Source organism: Mus caroli, unplaced genomic scaffold (assembly GCF_978045245.1).
Source record: "Mus caroli unplaced genomic scaffold, Mus_caroli_1 scaffold_19, whole genome shotgun sequence".
In the NCBI taxonomy this organism is placed as follows: Eukaryota; Metazoa; Chordata; class Mammalia; order Rodentia; family Muridae; genus Mus; species Mus caroli.
Genome location: NW_028227274.1, coordinates 84,904,823 through 84,927,531, shown reverse-complemented (window position 1 = coordinate 84,927,531; position 22,709 = coordinate 84,904,823). Strand labels below are relative to the sequence as shown.

Sequence of the window (22,709 nt, the reverse complement as noted above, 5' to 3'; positions counted from 1 at the left end):
CAGTGAGCTGAACAATGTTTTAGGTAAATAGTGAAGTGGCTAGATTTCCATTCTGTCAGTATTTTGAGTTCTCTGTAAAAAGCTGAATAATTATGTCATTTTGGATGACTAATTGATTTGATCTCATTGGAGAAAGATCAGAAAATAGTGTTTTACTGAAAATGTCTGTCAGAGAATAGCTAGTCAATATAATTTGATCATGTGAAGGAGTCTTTATTTAAAAAATAATACTGTGAGCTAAGTATGAAAGTGCAATTATTCTATCAGTAATACAGTTTAAGAGATGCACATAGGATCAACTAGGTATGGCATGGCATAAGATAGCTTTTTTTTTTTTGCTTAAAGGTATGTTTCTTATAACACAGAATCTTAATTTATGCGTTTTGAACAATCTATGATCAAAGTAGATATCATATAAGTCATATAGATTTAAATATTTGAGAAACAGATGATCCCAAATAGATGCACATGGTAACAGCTCTATTTACACCACACCACCAACTCTGATGGCCCCTCATGTTTTTTCCTTTTTGACTTTCTTCACAGAAGATGAGCTGGACGTTAATTTCCGTCGTTTCTGTGCATTGGGTATGATGGGCGCTCCCACTACATCATGGATACCGGCCTTGGTGAGGTCAAAACCAAGTCCATATTCAGACACTGTTGGCTCAGCAGAAGCCTGGTTTGGTCCCACTGCTGTTATGGCAGGGCCCCAGGGCTCTTGCCCGAGCCAGGGTCTCGTGCCAGTGTAGCAGCATCTGTAGCTCATATTCACCGTTGGCAAAGGCCTGCTTGAGCTCAGAGAGCAACACTACGTCATTCTGCAACTCATTGGACATATGCACCAGCTCCTCTGTAGGAGTAGGACTCAGGTCCACACCAAGTTCCAGCAGAATCTATTCCAGAAGCTTCGATCTTCTGACTCACAAGGCTAGGTAGCTTCATCCCCTGGCTCTGCGGTGTGACACCTGCTGACTTAAAAATCTGGATACTTGATGTCTGCAGTCTCAGGAACATCCTGATTTTCAGCCTCCTTCTGGGGTAGCTTCTTGGGAGACTTGTGTTCTGTGTGCTCCGCAGTGGTATCTGCTGCTGTAATCAGCTTCTGCAGGTCTTGGCTGATCTTTTCCTGCTCTTTTTTCCAGGCCTCAATCTTATGTAGTTCCTGTAACAGGTACTCCTCCTCTGCCATTTGCTTTGGGGTCTGGTTGTAAAACTGATCCAGATATTCCTTCTGATGTCTTTCATGCCCAGCATCAAATATTGGTACTTTGATATGTGGCTGGCACACCCCTCATGTTGGCAAGCTTGGCACAAATGTGGTAGTAACTCTCTTTCAGGTCCTCCAAAGAACATTTCTTGAACTGATGGTTGTCATATCAGTCATGAGTAACTACGAGGCACAGACCAAATTGGTGGCTGAGATTAAAGAGCTAGTTAGTCTCTATCAGTTTATCATCTATAATTTACCCACCTTTGGTTTTTTGTTCTTTTGTTTTGTTTTTATTTTTGTTTCTGTTTTTTGCTTTTGTTTTTGTTTGTTTTTTGAGGCACGGTGTCATCATATAGCCCAGGCTGGGCTAGAACTCATCACTATCTTGCTTCAGTCACCTGACTGTGGAGATTATAGGCATGTGTCATCACACTTATCAGGTTGTAATTTTGATTTTTGAGCCTAGAATTTAATGGCTGAGCATATAAGGCTGTAATTTTAAGAGTGCAAAACACTCTTAATTCAATGGAATGATGAAAATACACTAAAGTTCACAGATTATAGATTTGACACCTCACTCATTTCCATAATGAACATCTATTGCGCAAAACCATTTAAAAATCACATTTGCACCATTATTAAATAAAACTTGAAAGCACAAACAATATTTTATTAGCTAAAATCCATTATTAGCAAGTATGAAGATTTTGTAATGAGTTAAAATGAGCTCCTTTGACTTTTTTCCCTGACTTCTGTGGAGTGTGATTAAAAACTCTTTTATAAGATTTGTAGACTAAGAGCTCTACCAGCTTTATATAATATTGCAATGTAATAGCAGAAAAAGAAAATCCAGAATGGTTCAAAAGGGGAATTAAAAACAATAGAGGTTATACCAGTTTTATATAACGTAATTTAATAGCAGCACAATAAAACAGAATGGTTCAAAAAGGGAATTATAAACAATAGAGTACCATTTAATTTTTGAAAGACGTATGTAAATTTCTTGTGCTGAATTTTGGATCTCTGTACAAAATTCATGTAAAATCCCTCCAAAGACTGTTCTAATTCTGTTAAATGGGTCTCAAAGGCTCCTGTCTCCTCAATGGAAAGAATTCAGTTGAGAGACAGAGAATTTAATCACAAACTTATTTGAAAAGCAAAGCATACATTTCAAAGACAGAATAGAGGTCTACATAGAAAGCAAACAACCCAGAGATTTTGCAGTGTAAATTTAAGACACATTATTATGAATATTTGAGGTTGGTTACATACTCCTGAAAGTGTTTCTTTCTTCTATTGGATATTTTCTTTATTTATATTTCAAATGTTATTCTCTTTCCTGACCCCCCTTCCTAGAAACCCCCTATCCTATCCTCCCTCCCCTTGCTTTTATGAGGGTGTTCCTCCACTCACCCACCCAAGCCTACCTCCCCACCCACAATTCCCCTACACTGGGACATTTATCTCGTCTTCATAGTACCAAGAACCTCTTTTTCCATCAATGCCTGACAAGGCCATCATCTGCTACATACTCAGCTGGAGCTATGTGTTCTCCTTTGTTGATGGCTTAGTCCATGGGAGCTCTGGAGGGTCTTGTTGGTTGATGTGTTATTCCTATGGGGTTGCAAACCCCTTCAGCTCCTTCAGTCCTTTCTCTAACCCCTCTATTGGGGACCCCACACTCAGTCCGATGATTGCCTGTGAGCATTTGCCTCTGTATTTGTAAGGCTCTGGCAGGGCCTCTCAGGAGACAGCTGTATCAGGCTCTTAGCATGGACTTCTTGGCATCCACAATAGTGTCTAGGTTTGGTAACTGTATATGGGATGAGTCCCCAGGTTGGACAGTCTCTACATGGCTTTTCTTTCAGTCCATGCTCTACACTTTATCTCCATATTTGCTCCTGGGAGTATTTTGCTTTCCTTCTAAGAAGGACCGAAGTACCTACACTTTGGTCTTCCATCTTCTTGAGCTTCATGTGGTCTGAAAATTTTATCTTGTGTATTTGGAGCTTTTGGGCTAATATCCACTTATCAGTGAGTGCATACCATGTGTATTCTTTTGTGGTTGGGTTACCTCACTCAGGATGATATTTTAGAGTTCCATCCATTTGCCTAAGAATTTCATGAATTCATCATTTTTAATAGCTGAGTAGTACTCCAATGTGTAATTGAACCACATTTTCTATATCTATTCATCTCTTGAAGGAGATCTCTAGCTGGATATTTCCAGTTTCTGGTAATTATAAATAAGGCTGCTATGAACATAGTGGAGCATGTGTCCTTATTAAATGTTGGAGCATCTTCTGAGTATATGCCCAGAGTGGTATAACTGGGTCTTCAGGTAGTACTTTGTCCAATTTTCTGAGGATCTGCCAAACTGATTTCCAGAGTGGCTGTACCAGCTTGCAATCCCATCAGCAATGGAGGAGTGTTCCTCTTTCTTCACATCCTTGCCAGCATCTACTATCACCTGAATTTTTGATCTTAGACATTCTGACTTGTGTGAGGTAGAATCTCCGGGTTGTTTTGATTTGTGTTTCCCTACTGAGTAAGAATGTTGAACATTTCTTTAGGTGCTTCTCAACCATTTGATATTCCTCAGTTGAAAATTCTTTGTTTAGCTCTTTACCCCATTTTTAATAGGGTTGTTTGTTTTTCTGGAATCCAACTTTTAGAGTTTTTTGTACATATTGGATACTCTATGGGTTGTAGGATTGGTAAAGAACTTTTCCCAATCTGTTGATTGCTGTTTTGTCCTATTGACAGTGTCATTTGCCTTACAGAAGCTTTGCAATTTTATGAGGTCCACATTTGTAGATTCTTGATCTTAGAGCATAAGTCATTAGTGTTCTGTTCAGAAAAATTTCGCCTGTGCTCATGTGTTCAAGGATTTTTCCCACTTTCTTGTCTATAAGTATCAGTGTATATGGTTTTATATGGAGGTCCTTGATCCACTTGGACCTGAGCTTTGTACAAGGTGACAAGAATAAAAGTGTTTCTTCATTCTTTACAAATTATCATGAAACCAACTTCCTTTTGGGCTGTCTCATCATCTTCTAGGACAACCCACAAAGGATTGGCTTCAAATCCTTAGTGAGAGTGATATCACAATGAAGTCCCAAGCATCTGAGGATGCAGACCATTTCTGAATGCACACATAGGGACCTGGAAGAGTGCATTTCTCCCTCATGTTGCCGGAACAACCTAACTACAGCTTTAAGATTGTTTAACCACATGCAGGCATCCTAGCCATCAGGAGACCCAGCTACCAAGACAGAGCTGGTATGTTCTCTGGTGATCTCACAGCTAACTACTTAACTTGATAGTCTATCCAGATTACTATTACACAGCAAGTTGTGTGATTCTGTACTTGGAACAACTGTAAAGTCAAAAAATTATTTTTTTTTCAAATAGGCTTCCTCCTATCATGTCTACTGCACAATCCATTGGAAGAAATTAGCCCCCTTCAGAGCTCCATGCAACAGGTTGCTACAGAATATTTAATTAAAGCAATAAGTGCCAGGGCATTCTGTGTCAGCAAACATTTCAAAAATGGCCATTTCATCAATACTTTTAAATGGTAAATATTGATACAGTTTCTCTGTTGAGAGTATTTAGTTGAGTCTTTGTAGCATGTTAGCAGCCTAGAAGACAGTCAAACCAATGGGTTTAGGTATATTTTTCAGGCCAGGGATTTGGAGCTATTGATTTTTGTTACCTTCTGGGGACTGACAGAGAAGCAGACCAAGGATGTGGAGTACAAGTATCTCAGAACGGAACAGTTCCAATCATAAGGCTTAGTTCCATCTTGTACCAGGAAAAGGTGTCGGTGCTGTCTCAGCCTGTAGGGAAAAAACAAACAAACAAACAAAAAAAAAACAAACAAATAAAATGTTAATTTTAGTCACACTTTTAGCTATTTATGGTGGGTGTTAGCAGGCCTAATTTTACTATAATAAAATCTGACCTCCAAGAATCACAATAAATGGTGCTTGCAATAGTAAAATAGGGAGGCTGTATTCTACCATGCTAAACAGTTTCAGTAAGCAACTCAAATTCCAGGCTGAATTTTGTAGAAGAGGGCTGTTCCCTTCCTCAGTGTGAAGCTTAAGTGGACCTACAAAATAGGCCTGGGATCTAAAGCTAATAGAGTTCTTATATGACTCAGAGATGTTATGGTCATCAGCCACAATTACTCTGTAGGTGATGAAAATCACTTTGGGTATTGGAGAAAAAAGTCCCTTGACCTTTCTGTTCAATGCTGGATTCAATAAAACAGTTGTACTTATATGAGCTTGGTGCTTCTTAACTGTCTTGTGCTCCAGCCAGCAGCCAGCAGGTGAAAGCACATGTTTCCATTTGCTCTTTCACTCTCTAGTTTTATACATCAGTAACTTCCTTCCACCGAGACACATAAACTATGCACCTTTTGTATTTTTGTGTGAAGCTTCTCTATTTTCCAAGTCCATTGTTGCTGAGTTCAGTTTCTGCCATGTAATAGCCACCATTTTCTTAATGCTGCCATTATTCTTATCTCAGTCCCTCCCATAGTCTCCAAATCTGTCCTCTTCTTGGAGAAACTGGGTGGTGTTTATCAGATTTGCCCTTAAAATACATAACAATCTACCTGGCAAAGCTGTCTTCAGGCCAAATTCTACCACTCATTCAAAGAGTTATATACTTTGGAGTAAACAAAATCTGAAAAAAATAATCAGAAGGTATGATTCTTCCTTTTAGTGATTCTTACCTCTTGGTGAGAACTTTATTTTGGAGGGTAAGTATTTGAGGACAATAGAACTTTAGCATGTTAAATCATAACAATTACTGTATATCAACTAACCATGACTTTGAGTCAAACCCTTATGTCATCTGTAACCTCCTCCCACCCTCAGCCTGAAATCTGGCTGATCAAGTTTGACTGTTGTGCTAGGAGAGCATCAGGGGTGGAGCCTGCCACCCTATTGGTCTGCCACTCCCACTGCTGCTATCTGCCGCCTAGCTGTTCTGGAGCCAAACACGTGGTCACTTGCAACTGGACTCCAAGGATGATTTGGTGGTAATGGGCCCCTCCCCCCTTCTTCATAACCCGGTGCTCCTAATAGTAAAATGGAGCTTTGATCAGAACCTTGTTGTCTTAGCTCCATTCTTTCTCTTGTCCATCTAGTTCCCTTTCTTTCAGCTTGAGTCTGCCTCTTCAGCCATACCCCGTTCCTGGAGAGCCACTGGATGGCATGCAACAGTCATCGATTTATATCACTTAATATGAAAATGCATGTTCTTTGTCTCTTGTAGTTCAACCAGGATCCAAACTGATCGGTGAATTCATGATGCCACTTAAATTATGGAGTGGCTATAGTGCCTAGCCTATCCATTCTAGATCTTTCTTGAGAAACTACAATTCTGCACCCATGTATTTATAACACACTGTCAAAAGGACAGACATGGGACTATGTTGGACTTCCCAACTACCTGACAGGTCAATATTCTATTGCACATAAACAAGTCTTGATAGTACTCAGATACTTCAGGGTTTTCAGATACTTCATTTCGACAAGAAGTTTGGCTATTACAGATATAATTAGGATTTTCACCATTAGTTAATCAGGATATTTAGAATATCTAATCTGCCATTGTTCAACTTAGTCCTTTCTATATAACATTTTCCTTTGAGGTAAGCCCTTTGCATGCCTCTTCTGCTTGAGATGCCTTGGGAGCCTGTGAGACTGGGTTTCATTTGTTTGTATCCTCTCTTTTTCCTATGCCTCACTACTTTGATTTTTGTACACTCACATCACCAGGGCAGGAAGTTTTTCCTAGTCTGTTAATTAAACTGATGCTTTTTTTCTGAGTCACCTGAGTGCTCATTATCAGAGCCTTTTAATCTCTCAACCTAAGAATGCTAAGTGCTTTCCATGGTTCTAGAAAAGCCTTTGGCTTGTTCCTAACACATAAGAAATTTAGGAAATTCTCTTGTTATGAATTGTCTAGTTCTGGTTAAATATGACATTTCCACTCCCGGCCATTGAACACTTCAAGTCTTAGCATCCAGTCACTTTGTCCATCATGATCCCTATGTAGAGAGTACATCTAACAACAGCAAGCAGATTGGAACACACCCCAAGGCCCTGTGATGATGAATTGCTATCTCTTCAACTTCTGTGTTCTATTACAATATCAAATGACTCTCACTTGTTGGCCAAATAGAAATATCTGAATCATACAACAAAACAAAAAATTAATAATGTTGTTAGTTGATCACAGTGTCTCCAGGTCCAAGCTCTATAAGGCACAAATCAGAATAATGTTTCCTCAATCACTCTACAACTTGTCTCTGATGCCATGGTCACTTCACATGGGACAGCAGTCCTTATCCTTTGGCTGAGTAATGGATTCTAAGTGGGACATTTGGATTTTACATTAAATTTTCTCTTGTCTTTTACCCAATACATGTTCTTTCTCCTTCGTTTTGCCATAACTGATGTCTTCATATGACAACTTTCTCCACATTCTATTTCCAATGTAATACCTGGGCAATTTATGTCACATAATTTTGACATAGCTGAAAATACTGAGGAAGAAATATTTTGTTCAATTATCATGTGAGCTCTAGCTTCCTGTTTCACAAAAAATAAGAAAAAAGTTTTGGTAACTAGGCATGCAATAAGCTAGACTCATATAAATTCTTAATTATTTAAGATTCCATGTGTATATTTACTATCTTTCTTTTATTATCTATTGCTGACTTTCAGTTAATACAGAAGATTTCATTTAAAGTGATGGTAGTTATTACATCATATTTTGAGCAAGAAATATTAAAGTGCTTCTGATTTTTCAATACACAATTCTCATATAAACACTTTGTTTCTGGACTTAGGTTGAGTTCAATGTTTTATGAAATTAATCAGTTTATTTTAATGACTTCTGAAAAATTACTGAACTGGAAAAAGTACAGTCCTAATGAATAGGCAGTAGAAAGTTGTTTAATCAGTTAAATGCAATAGTTGCTCTTTCAGAGGATTGGGGTTCAACTATTAGTATCTACATAGCAGCTAGCAAATGTCTATAACTCGAGTTGTAGCAGATCTTATGCCCACTTTGGCATTTGTAGATACTGGCACACACATGATGCACATACTGCAGGAAGGAAAAACATTTATACATATAAAATAAGTGATAAATAAATAATAGCTTATGTTAGGCAGTCATCAAAACACTTAAAGATACCAGGCACTATTAGACACTGCAGAGCTGTATTCTGTTCCTTCCTTCAGTTCTGAAATGTGGCTATCAACAGAGATTTGAAAGTGCTGACAGTAAAATATGACTTATCTATCTCTCTGAGTGCTTTCTTCTCTTAAGGGGTGGCCTGGCTCTACTCTGAGGATGCTGTTTACTGGAGCAACTTGTGATGATTTTTTTTATTTTTTGAAATATCTATCTCTCCGGGTCAAGAGAAGATGGAGACATTTCCTAGCATCTCATAAAAACTTTCACAATATTCATTGATTACCCAAAGTATTATTATTATAATTATTACTATTACTATTATTATTGTTATTATTATTATTAATCACTTTTGTTTTTATTAGGGCAGTTTCTTGCATTTTGCTACCTTCTATTTACTCTCTAATCACTTACATTTCTCAACAACTTTACCCATATTTTTTTTCAAGGATTTTCAAATTCAACGTGATTTTTTTGTTTTATCTTATTATATTATACTTTGTAACATTTTCTTGTTTAAACAGTAGGAAAATGTATTGCCTGACCAACCAACCAGCAAACAAAAGACCCAAGCAAACAAACAAAGACGCAAAAACAAAGGGAGGAATTGGATGAACAGGTAGGTATGTGGAAGAATGTTTGAGAGGGTGGAAGCCATGATTAGAAAATATTGTATAAAAATTTTATGTTCTGTCCATTGGTTGGGTGCAAATATCTGCATCTGACTCTTTTGACTGCTCGTTGGGTCTTTCAGAGGGCGGTCATGATAGGTTCCTTTTTGTGAGTGTTCCATAGCCTCAGTAATTGTGTCAGACCTTAGGACCTCCCCTTGAGCTGGATCCCACTTTGGGTCTGTTGCTGGATATTTTTTTCCCACAGGCTCCTCTCCATTTCCATCCCTGTAATTCTCCTAGGTCTCTGGTGAACTCTGGAGGGTTTCCAGCCACCCCCCTCCTATTTCCTGAGGTTGCCTATTTTCATTCTTTCTACTGGATCTCAGTTCTTTTCTCTCACCCAATACCAGATCAGGTTTCCCTCTCCTCTACCCCCATTCTCCCCACCCCATCCACATTGCCTCCCAGGTCCCTCCCTCCCTCTCCACTTGTGATTGCTTTCTTCTCTCTCTCAAGTGGGACTGAGCCATCCTTACTTGGGCACTTCAGCATGTTGACCATTTTGAATTCTGTGGACTGCATCTTACTGACCTCTGTTATTGAATAGGGAAAGGCTGAAAGAAGATGAGGAGAAAGGTGATAATGTAGGAGGACCAGCAGTCTCAATTACTCTATACTCCTGAGATCTCTCGAACACTGGGCCACCAAACAGACAGCACACAACAGCTGATATGAGGCCTCCAACACACATACACTAGAGGACTTCCGGGTCTGTGTTTATTCAGAGATGATGAACTTAACCCTCAAGAGACTGGAAGCCCCAAGGAGTTTAGAGTTCAGGTTGGTTGGGGGTTGGGGGCATTAACATGGAGATAGGAGGGATGGGGAGGAGGTGTGGGATGTGGAGTAGTCAAAGGGTTGATCAGGGAAGGGGGCGTGGAATGGAATATAGAGTGTAAAAATAAATTAAGTTAATAAAAAAAAGTACAGCTTAAAAAATATTTTCAATCATAGAGAACAATTCATTTCTACTCATTTCAATCTGTATAAATATCTTTAGTATATATACTGGCTTCTCAACTCTGTGTACTTATCACCAACAACCTTGGTCTCTCTCTTACTTATATTCCATTATTGTAGAAACCATCAAGAAATTTAACATTTCAAGCTTCATAGTATCTGTGATTGATCAGCAACTCTTCCTCTTTGCAGCTAGTTTCACCCAGGTTCTTGTTACTATCCAACCAGTTATTACCCATACCCAGGAGTAATCCACTGAATTGTGTAATTTTCTCATTCCTGTATTGTCTTTTAGGGTGGAGAGTCTAGCTTCAATGTCAACCAAAGTTTATGCACTTTTTTTTTTCATTTATTTCATTTTTCTCACCTAGAAATAAACTAATTCTACTTTAAAATTCCATCGTTAATTGCAATCAGGTATAGCTGAAGAAAAGCACAAACACAATATGGGTGTTTTACTTTAGAAGATCATAGTCATGAATGTATGTGAGTTTTTAAATGATGCCTATAAATTACATTATGACTTTTGTGTTTATTGTCTAACTTTTAAAATGACCTCTTTTTACCTAAAACACTACACTTCCTCCCCCAGCTCAGTGTCACCTGAGAGCCCCATGCTTTTGCTATTTTAAATAGCCAAGCTCTCTATGGTATATTGATTGGTTCTGGTTATTTGCACAAGTGTGTGTGTGTGTGTGTGTTTGTGTGTGTGTGTGTGTGTGTGTGTGTCTGTCTGTCTGTCTGTCTGTGTATACTTGTAGCTATATGTATATGATGTATATGTGTATGTATATGGTAGTTTTACCAAGTGAGTCTTTTGAAGCAAAGATAATGGCATTTTTTTTTCTCTAAATTCTCACTGTTTTAGTTCAGAGAAGAAGCAAAGTCCCTGTCATTGACTCTGTTATGCAACACCTGATGGAATCATCTGATTCTACCCAAACCATATTCTTGCCTTTTGTCCACCCAGAATGTATATATGGTTACAGGTATGCGCACATGAATACACTTGAGGTTCTAAAAACAGCCCCTTCGGTATTGGTCTTCTTTTCACCATGTTTGAGTCAAAGCATCTTTGTAGTTTGGTGTTGGATAGGCACCCTAGGGAGCCTCTGTGGATTCTCCTATCTCTACCACTCATCTCTGTGCAGGATGACTGGAATTATAGGGACACAAGGAAATGCCTGACATTTACCTGGGTTCTCAGTGTTTGAACTCAATTATTTACACATATACAAGAAATGCTTTAACCAGTAAGAAATCTTTCAAGTTCACATATTATATTTTAAAGGGGATACAGAGGTGGCCTCCTTTGCATGGAACACCTAATCCTGGACATTCTATTTCCTTCAAATCTTTAATCAGTTCTTTCTTTGTTTTTTCTGGAAATCTGGATAAGCCAATGGCCTCCAGATCAATTCCCTGCAGTTTCTTGTACTTCCTACTCTCCTCTACTTATTCTTTGCCTTGAAGTACACATATTGAAACATCAAGCAATATAATATTTATTCATTAAGTATACTTTAGTTATTTTTTGTCTCTTTTTGGACTATTACTTTAAACTACAGAAATTTTTCTTCATTTGTTTTCCTAATAAATCCCAACGTTTGTATCATTTAAGCATTGCAAAATGATACAATATGTTTCACAGTTTTTGAATAAAAAACTTTGCATTGAAGCTAACAATAAAATTTCACAGGTAGAGTGCTTCAATTTGAACCCTATGTATCCATGAATATCAGAAAAAATATATTCTTATGACCATCATTTTTTATCTTCTCTAGATGGATCAAGTGTATTTATCTACTATAAACCTTGATCAGTCTTTAACAAATTATGAAGAAAAATTTTGAGCTCTGGAAGAAGTAAAGCTTCACCTTTCTATTTATGACTTGCAATAGCCTGACTTACAAGTGTTGGGATTATGAAGGTGTGAAAGTCATTAATATTTTCAAGAAATAAACTATGAGTATTGATCTTTGGCCAAGTTAGGAATGTGAGGCCTCATGCTCAAACTGAGAGCATCCTAAGTTGGCCATATGCCCACACAGCCATTTTATTACATTATACACCATAGAAAGCTTTGTGGATACTGTTTCCTAGATTTGTGTTTCCTGGATATGATTTCACATCTATCAGATCTGCAGAATGCTTACCTACAACTCCAATAGCCACATAACCATCTCCTTTAAGTTAAATGTGATATGCAGTATATTAAGTAGAATATTGAACAGTTTGCTACAATATTGGTTTTGTCTAAGATGACCTGAACAGATCAAAGGTAGACTAGGCTATGATATGAGGTGCTAGAATACATATATCAACTGTACTTTTTAATTGAGTTATTTTTAACCCTGTAGCATTAAAATGCAAGTGTATCCTAAGTTGAGAAGTACCTGGAGATACATAAACCAGGACTTTTCATTAACATGTAGCTTCACGAAGCTGCTTTGTGTATTTTGATTTACTATGGTAAAAATAGGAGGTCAGAATTCTTTACAACCTAAGAAATTTGTCAAATTGTAACATATTATGCATTTCTAAATAATATTCAATAGCATCTCATCCCATGGAGTGTTAATAAATTTTAAAAATAGTCATAAAAAAGCTATTGAGTTATACTGTGATGAAAAAATTTCAAGGAGACATAGAATACTAATTTGTGTGGACACATTAGCATTGTTGTTCAAGGAAATAGTCTTCATGGTGGTTAAAAACATTTGGAAGTTGTCCTTATTCAGAACAATTCACTCACCCTGCTTTTCCACCCCAGTAGTTGTGTGTGCCCAGTGGGCACAGGAAATAATGTTGATGATAACAACATAATAAAGTAAAATTACATCGTCTTCCAGGCATTACCGACAGTAAGTGAACATTCTGTTCTTATTAGTGCTTTATATCTTGATAAAGGATTTGTCTCAATAAGCCTGTAGCACTAACTGACTAGAATTGATTATATATATCACAGTTTAAATGGCTTTCATCTGACCCATTTTAAATTCATTGCTTTATAATTTCTTTATGATACATTGTAAGTAGGAGAATGCAGAGGAGTATCTTCTATTATAATCTGATTTTTAAATGGCAAAGCATATTTTCTATGTTAAGTTGCTTTTCTATAATAGAGGAAATTATTTGTTAAATATTGCATTGAAATAAATTAAATTTATTTTCTGACTTGTATAAGTAATTTATGTTCTTTCCACAGGAGTAGTAATGACTAGCAAAAGACATAATTGCCAAAAGAGTCAACAAGGTAATGATGTTTTTAAAGAGCATTGGCTTTTTAAAATTGCCTTCATAGAACTTTGAGAGTATTTGTTTGATATATCTGCTGAGTATCTTCTCATGCCTAAATTCAATGTCATGAATGTTTATAATTTTATTCCAAGAACTACATATGCCCTCTATTGTTTTGGTATTATGTCCTTTGATTTCTTTTATGTCATATGAGAAGAGTCCTCACAGTTACATTTATACCATGAAATTTGCATAATGGGTCTCAACTAATCTATAATCCTCTCTGTATTTTGGTGAGAATTGGTAGATTCCCTGTTTTCTTTCTCAACCCATTTTTATCTTTTGTGTAAAGGAGGACCACTGTTTTGGGTTTTTTGTTTTTTGTTTTTTGAGGTAATTTGATATCTAGCCTCTTTGTTGTAGGCATTTATCAGCTGTAGGAGTTTTTGTTTGTTTGTTTGTTTGTTTTGTTTTTTTCTTGTAGATTTTCGGTTCTTTTATGTATTCTATCATATCATCTGCAAAGGAAGACACTTTTACTTTTTTCCTTTCCAATTTGGATCCCCTTGATCTCCTTTAGTTGTATTGCTCGGGATAGAACTTCCAAGTACTCTATTGGAGAGATATGGAGAAAGTAGACAGCCTTGCCTTGTCCCTGATTTTAGTGGAACTGCTTTTTAAGTTTCTCTCCATTTAAATTGATTTTGGCTGTTGGCTTGCTGTATATTGTCTTTACTGTGTTTTCATGTATGCCTTGTATCCCTGATATCTCCAAGAGTTTTAACATGAAAGGGTGTTGGATTATTTTGACAAAGGCTTTATCAGCATCTGATGACATGATCTTGTGTTTTGCTTTGTTTTTTGCAATTTGTTTTTATGGTGGACTGCAATGATGGATTTCCACAGGTTGAACCAATGCTGCATCCCTGCATGAAGCCTACTTGATCATGGTGGACTTTTTTTATGTGTTCTTAGAATTGATTTGTGAGTATTTTATTGAGTGTTTTTGCATCAATGTTCATCAGGGAGATTGGTTCTAAAATTCTATTTCTTTGTTTAATCTTTGTGTGGTTTAGGTATCAGGGTGGCTGTGGCATCATAGAATGAATTTGGTGGTGTTCCTTCTGTTTCTATTTTGTGTAATACTTTAAAGAGTATTGTTATTAATTATTCTTTTAAAGTCTGGTAGAATTCTGTACTAAAATCATCTGGCCCTGAGCTTTTTTGGGGGGTGGGGTGGGGGTAGGTGGGAGATTTGTAATGACTGTTTCTATTGCCTTGAGGGTTAGGTGATTACTTAAATAGTTTACCTGATTTTTATTTAATTTTGTTAAATCATATATTTCTAGAAAAATAATTCATTTCATTTATATTTTCCAATTTTGTGGATTACAACATTTTGAAGTAGGACATAATGATTTTTTAATTTCCTCAGTGTCTGTTGTTATGTCTCCCTTTTCATTTCTGATTTTGTTAATTTAGACGCTGTCTCTGTAAGTGTTTCTGCTCTGGTGGAATGATATCATGGAACTCAGAAGCCCATGAATCACACAGTTCTGTGGAGAGAAGATATCTCAGTGGAGGGCATCTTGAAATATGGGGGCTCAGGCACCACATAGCTCTTTTTAGTTAGTTTGGCTAAGGATTTGTTTTGTTGATTCTTTGAATTGTTATTCTGTTTTTCTAATTGATTGATTTCAGCCCTCAGTTTGATTATTTCCTGCTGCTACCCCTCTTGGTTGTTGGCTTCATTTTTCTCTAGAGTTTTCAGATCTGCTATTAAGTTGCTGGTATGAAATTAGCACTACACTCCCTGTACTACAATCCTCCTTTTCTCCCTGGAGGCCCGCTGCCATTAAGAGCTACCAGCTCTGCTTGCAGTGCCAGAAGCCTGATACTATCAGAATTACGAGACCTGCCAACACCAGAGACAACTATGTGGCTAATGGCCAGTGCAAGAACGCATCAACAAAGTTAGGACAATAAGCATCCATCAGAACTCAGCTTTCTTACTATGGCAATCTGCGAATAGCCTAACATCTGAAGAACAAGACAATCACATTAAACCACATCTCATGAAGGTAATAGAGGCCTTTAAAGAGGAAACAAATAAATCTCTTAAATAAATAGAGGGAAATACAGCCTAATACACAGAGGGCTTTTAAGAAGAAACAAATAATTATAAAGAAATACAGGAGAATACAATAAATCAGGTGAAGGAAATCAATAAAACAGTTCAGTAAAACAGTTCAAGATCTGAAAATTAAAGTATCATATCTTGGTGTAAAGAACCAGGCACTGTACATTGTGTAGAGTTGGCTTTATTGTTATATATATATATATATATGGTGTGTGTGTGTGTGTGTGCACTCATGAATATGTGTTAGCAGAGGCTATGTATATGTGTGTGCATTGCTATGAGTACAAATGCCAGCAGATGCCAGAAGGGGACATTGGATCTCTTGGGACTAAAGATTCAGATGGCTGTGATCCACTCAACCAGATGATGCAAAAGGTACTCTTAACTGCTAAGTCATCTCTCCAGAACCCTGTGTGGAGTTTTCAGTACATGGTTACATATTCACCTGTCCACCAAATATAAATACTGTCTTAGGTAGAGCCAAATTCCCCTGACTCCCTCTCTCTAACTCATAGATTATTTCACTTTGATTGTTATTGTCACATTTATATGCTTAAATATATATCTACAACTTTCTGGCTATGTTTATAACTATGTTTATAACTTCAGGGTTAATTACTTGGTACTGGTTAATAAGAGGAGTCTTATTCCTCGGGAAGATAATTCTCCATGAATTCTTAATCTATTCTTTCCTGTACTAAATAAAACCATTTTTTAAAATGCCATAAATTATTCATTAAATTTTTGTCAGATTTATTCATTTTACTTTCTATGTATGAGAGTTTTGCCTTCTTATATGCATATATATATATATATATATATATATATATATATATATATATATATATTTCTGGGCACTCTGTTCATGCATGAAGTCTGTGGCAGTAAGAAGATGGCTTCAGGTGCCCTGTATCTGAGTGTGGAAACTATGTGGGTTTTGGGAACCAAATCTTCTGCAAGACTAACACGTACTGTTGACCACTGAACCAAAGCTGCAGCCTTCTGCAAATTTCTTACCTTACTGGCCCATTTGAAATATTTCCTTTTTGGTAATACTTTAAATTAAAATAATTGAAAAGATTCATGAGATGAATCAGAAGGTGGAGACATTTGCTACTGAGCCTTTAGTTTGAATTTTAGAACGGAATGATGAGAAGACACAGCAAAAAGCTGTCATTGAACCCTCACAGGTATACCATTGTCCATTCCACAAATGTGTGTATAAATATGTGTATAAATTTATAATAATGTGTGTATGTTCTGTGACGTTAAACTCTATAAAATATTTTTAAAGCATCCTAACTGGAAGTTTTCATTTATTAATATTTTATACAATAATTCAAGATACATTTTAAAAATATTTTAGAAGTCTAATTGTACCAATTCACAGGAAAATACCCTTATTTAAACCACAGCCAATATTGAAATATTTGGTTAGTGCCTGAAAATCAGCACAATATGACTTACATAATTTTGTTCTACTTTAAGCATATTCTGCATACAATCCAGACATTAAATTTTGGTGTGACTTGATGCAAACTTTAAATCAATTTATTTTTTTCCTTTATTTTTTTTCTGCTTTTGATAATATGTTAATATTTGTGACAAAATGGATGGAAATAAAAAAGAGTGTGTATATGAATTAAGCCAAGCACGGGTTACAAGTATTTTTCATGGCTTTTTAGACTTTCAGAGTTGTCTAATTCCAATTAAAGTGTATCATTTTATGAATTGTTAGATGTGTTTTCTTACAAATTTAATGAAGCCATGAAGCTTCCATTTTATTGTTTAGTTGAATTTTGCAGCATTAGAAAAGCTGCAACCATTCAATTCATTTAAACACATACAGCAGAGATTAGTGATCAAGCTGCTACTACATCCTCTTTTTCTCCTCTCTCTCTCTCTCTCTCTCTCTCTCTCTCTCTCTCTCTCCTTTTCTCTCTTCCTCTGTGTTATATTGTAGACCATATGTGTTGTGAGTGTGCATGTATATGCATGGTGGTAGGGTCCACTACCCCTTGTGTACAGAGGCCAGAGGAGGAAGCCCAGTGTTTTCCTGTGTCATTCTTTCTGCCTTGTCATAGGATATTTCACTGACCCTAAGCTACACTGGTGTTTGCAAGCCTCAGTGTCTTTTCTTTCTTTGCCTCCTGCTGTGCTGTGCTACAAACTTGTATAACCATGTCTAGGTTTCTAGTAGCTTTAGGGATTTAGACTCAGGTCTTCATGCTTGTGCTATAGCACTCCTACCCACTAGGCCATCTCTCCATCCCAAACTATATGTTTTTATGAGACCTAATATTGAAGAACACTTATATCCATGCATAATGTTTTAACTGTCCTATACCTTCATGCCATAATTATCATATAACTTATATTTATAAAAAATTACTGTATATTATAAAAACCAGAAGACATCCTTGTCATTATATGATCTTAATCCCCTGAGAATCTCAATATATATTCCTTTCAAATACAACTTTATTTAATTCCAATGTGTGCTTCTGGAAAACATAATTGATAATTTTTAGACTACCAGAAAGAAAGCTAGTTGTAAACATGCTACAAGTGTATATTGGGGAGATTCTTTATTAATACCGGAGGTTTGCACTTAAAACCTTGGACCACCAATAATATCACAATGATTGTGCACTGAGTTATCTTAATGCTAAATATATTTAAAACTATTCTCAACTATTTAAGGAAAACGTGGTTCCATATTTTCAGATTTACTTAAGCCATGATTTTAAGACTACAAGATTATAAGAATATCAACCCATAATACGTGCACTCCCCAAATTTACTTATTTCAGGCTTACACCATCTGAGGAATCCCATGTAATATCTTTTGAAATATGTGGTCTAGGAACATTAGAAAACTTTCTACCATGCATTTTTGCAAGTGAAAAACTTTTCATGATAGTAGCATATGTTGCACACATATACAAGGTCATCATCAAGGGGCTGAAAGAAGTAGTTCAGTTCATGAACATAACATATGCAAAATTGACACCTTTTAGGGAATAGCAATTGACTATGACAAATATAAATCATTGCTTTAAACTTTAAATCTGATGCCAAATGCATTCCTTTACCAGAAAAGTCAATCTACACAATTCTTTTTTTTTATTACATATTTTCCTCAATTACATTTCCAGTGCTATCCCAAAAGTCCCCCATACCCTCCCCTCCCCCACTTCCCTACCCACCCATTCCCATTTTTTGGCCCTGGCATTCCCCTGTACTGGGGCATATAAAGTTTGCAAGTCCAATGGGCCTCTCTTTCCAGTGATGGCCTACTAGGCCATCTTTTGATACATATGCAGCTAGAGACAAGAGCTCCGGGGTACTGGTTAGTTCATAATGTTGTTGCACATACAGGGTTGCAGATCTCTTTAGCTCCTTGGATACTTTCTCTAGCTCCTCTATTGGGGGTCTTGTGATCCATCCAATAGCTGACTGTGAGCATCCACTTCTCTGTTTGTTATGTCCCGGCCTAGTCTCACAAGAGACAGCTATATCAGGGTCCTTTCAGCAAACGCTTGCTAGTGTATACAATGGTGTCATCCTTTGGAGGCTAATTATGGGATGGATCCCTGGATATGGCAGTTTCTAGATGGTCCATCCTTTTGTCTCAGCTCCAAACTTTGTCTCTGTAACTCCTTCCATGGGTGATTGTTTCCAATTCTAAGAAGGGGCAAAGTGTCAACACTTTGGTCTTCGTTCTTCTTCAGTTTCATGTGTTTTGCAAATTGTATCTTATATCTCGCTATACTAAGTTTCTGGGCTAATATCCACAATTCTTTTAAAAAAAATTTTTAATAGATATTTTCTTTTTTTTTTTACATATCAAAGGTTATCCCCTTTTCCTGGTTTCCCCCCTGAAAACTCTCATCCTATCTCCCCACCCTCTGCTTCTATGAGGTTGTTCTTCTACCCACCTACCCACTCCCACTTCCCCATCCTGGCATTCCCCTACACTGGGGCATCAAGCCTTCATAGGACCAAAGGCCTCTCCTTCCATTGATGTCAGACAAGGCCATCCTCTGCTACATATGCAGCTGGAGCCATGGGTTGCTCCATGTGTACTCTTTTGCTAGTAGTTTAGTCCCTGGGAGCTCTGGGCAGGGGTCTGGTTGGTTCATATTTTTGTTCCTCCTATGTGGCTGCTTGTATCTCTATGACAATTATCAGTGACCTCATGAATTTTTTTTAGAGTTATATCAATTTTCTCTTTCCCAATACTAATCTCATAAAACAAGATTCTATTAAGGCATGCTTACCACTATTTGGCATGTCCCTGTGAATTACTGCCATTTGTATAAGAAGCTGGGCTTTAGGTACAGAGCAGTTCCCAGGTACATGTTATGCCAGGAAGAAAGGAGCTGGTAACAGCTGCACATAACAGTGCCTTGTAATGCTTAAGAGGATTCTATGAAAGGCTCATATAGTATATGTATAGAACATTGGAGTAAAGTTATATATGCTCTGCACACACATACCTTATGTTAGAAAAACGCATTAGGCCTTTGAATATCTTTAAATGAAAGATAGAGGAACCATAATACACTAGGAACCAGGAGTGCTGAGCTTGTACTATATGTGATGTGCCTCCTCATATATAGTATGCACATCACATCTCACTGTGAGAGAAGTAAAACTTGCTGAGATATTCATATGAGGAACTGGTTCTAACTGACAGTGTGTGATATTTAGGCCTCCACATTCCACAGGTCTATCATTCTGAGAAGTTGATAACACTAGTTACTTAAGGATAAAACAAGCTAAATTTACATAAGTTCTTTAAGGAAAACGTGTCCGTGATGTGAAAATGCTCAAGTGTTTTGATGCAAGTGAGATCTACATTTTTGGATTGCTTTGGAATTTAGAAGAGAAATGCTGCCCAAGGAGGCAGTACTTTATGCTATGAGATTGTGGAGACAGAAAGCAGATGAGGAAGAGGAGAGAGATCACCATCACATTTTTTACAGGGTTGATGTGGAACACACAAAAAATATTAGAACAGTATTTGAGAATCATGGGTTTCTTTTTATGCTAAATATGTATCTTATGCCTATTTCTGTGTGCCATAGCAAGGTTTAGAGCTTATAAAGCATAATAAGCAAACGTATTTTAGTGAGAAATGCTTTACTTTCTTCAGCAATGTGGTACCTTTTTGACTTCAGTAGTATACATTTAGAATGTAATTGTGATATGTAAGTATCTTAATTTACCTTTTAACAAGTACTAAAATATGCACTCCAGATAATGTTAAATTCTCTATTATTGCTTGTCTTTTCCTTGAGTATTACATGTGAGCTTCCCATAGAATGATAAATGAATAAATTATACATGAACAGAGCATTTACTCACCATTAATCATTCTAAAAATAGAGGCAGGCACTGTGGATGTTGTTTTGGGCAGAAGCCAGATTACACACACTGGCACCTAAGACTTATCCTCTTAAATATTTTAGTGCATTGTCAACATGACTTTTAGAAGCCAAATCTGTACCCATCTAAACCTCAAATAGTTTAGTGTCAGAAATGCCATTTAAAAGTCTTTTATTATAAAGCTTGATACTTTTGGAGTGACTCTATAAATTATCATTAATTATACTCATCATAGATATACATAACCAATCTATATATTTATCTTAAGAGAAGAAAAAATAAGGAAATGATAAATTTGCACTGGAATATGAGTGCTGGAAGATATATTGTAGAGAATCTTTAAAGATGAATGGTCACCATCCACTGAATCTTACTAGCACTTTTCATTCAGACATGAGTGTATGCAGCCATTTACAGGACGCTAAGTAACCTACAATGGGTCTCTACCTCTGGCTGAGGAGCCATGGGCACCTGTTTGCTGGTTGCATAGGGAAAGTTAACTTCCTTCATCTATGTGGCCTATGGTAGGTTGCCCTTGCTCTGGTGGACAGTTCAATATACTCATGTATGTGCAGGAAGCAATTATTTCACTCAGTATGTTATTTTTATATAAAGAATATATAAAGTTGGGATTTGGTGAAAGATAGGAGCTGGAAAGTAATTGGTGGTGGTAGTGGAATTAATATGATTTAAATCCTACTAGTCATCATTGTACTCATGTATTAAGTTGCCAAATAATGAATAAGCCAGTTTAAAGATGACTATAAGCAAAGTCAAGATGTGAAAAATAGTAAAAAGTTGTACTTTATATTTTAAAGGTACAGGAATTAAGCTTTTGCTTAGTCATAAATTGTTGGTCAAAGGAAGTACAGTTTCAATTTAGCATTTTTATTCCATTTTCTCATAGTTTAAGATGAGGCATAATTTTTGTGTTAAATGTAGAACAGCAAATCTCACTTACATCTGACATCCTATGTGTCATTGGCTTTGATAAGGAAAGATGTTGAAACATCATGAACCATAAGAAGACCAGTAATGCACAGGAAGTTTAAATTTGACTATTATCATTATATGAGCCCAGAAGCAGAGAAAGTTTTGTGCTATGCTGCTGATGGAACATATTCAACAAAAGAAAGGGATAATTCAAAAACAGGAAATAGAGTACACTCAGGGATAGTAAGAAACATTGGTATCCTGCATCATAACATCAGAGGTGGCTCTTCATCCACAGACCATCTTAGTGCTACCCTACATCAAATTATATACATTTTTATTCATTCCCAGTTTTATTCATTCCCAGTTCTGAAATCATAGATACTTTGTAGTAGTGTTTTTTTTTTTTATTTCAAATTTGATTCCCTGTGATCTGAATCTCTTTTGGTAAAAATAAATATGATAACATTAGAAATAACCAACAGACAGAAATTAAAATAACAGCAATGAAAATTGATAGAGGAGCAATCACAGGCAATAGCACTAAAGTTGGAATAGCTTACTGTAGAGAAATGAGGAGGTCTAGCTGCTTTAATAATAATGTGTGCTTGTGCTTGGCTGGTTTTGTGTGTCAACTTGACACAAGATGGAGTTATCACAGAGAAAGGAGCCTCTGGTGAGGAAATGCCTCAATGAGATCCAGCTGTAAGGCATTTTCTCAATTAGTGATCAAGCAGGGAGGACACATTGTGGGTGGTGCCATCTCTGGGCTGGTAGTCCTGGGTTCTGTAAGAAAGGAAGCTGAGCAAGCCCAGGAAAGCAATGCAGAAAGCAGAACCCCTCAATGGCCACTGAATCAGCTCCTGCCTCCAAGTTCCTGCTCTGTGTGAGTTCTTGTCCAATGTGGAAGTGTAAGCTGAATAACCCCTTT

General features: G+C 36.8%; 1 pseudogene; it reads right to left on the bottom strand.

Moving 5' to 3' along the window:
* Positions 1–514: 514 nt before the first annotated feature.
* Positions 515–6,457, bottom strand: LOC110284575 (DNA methyltransferase 1-associated protein 1 pseudogene; annotated as a pseudogene).
* Between the last annotated feature and the right edge of the window lie 16,252 nt (positions 6,458–22,709).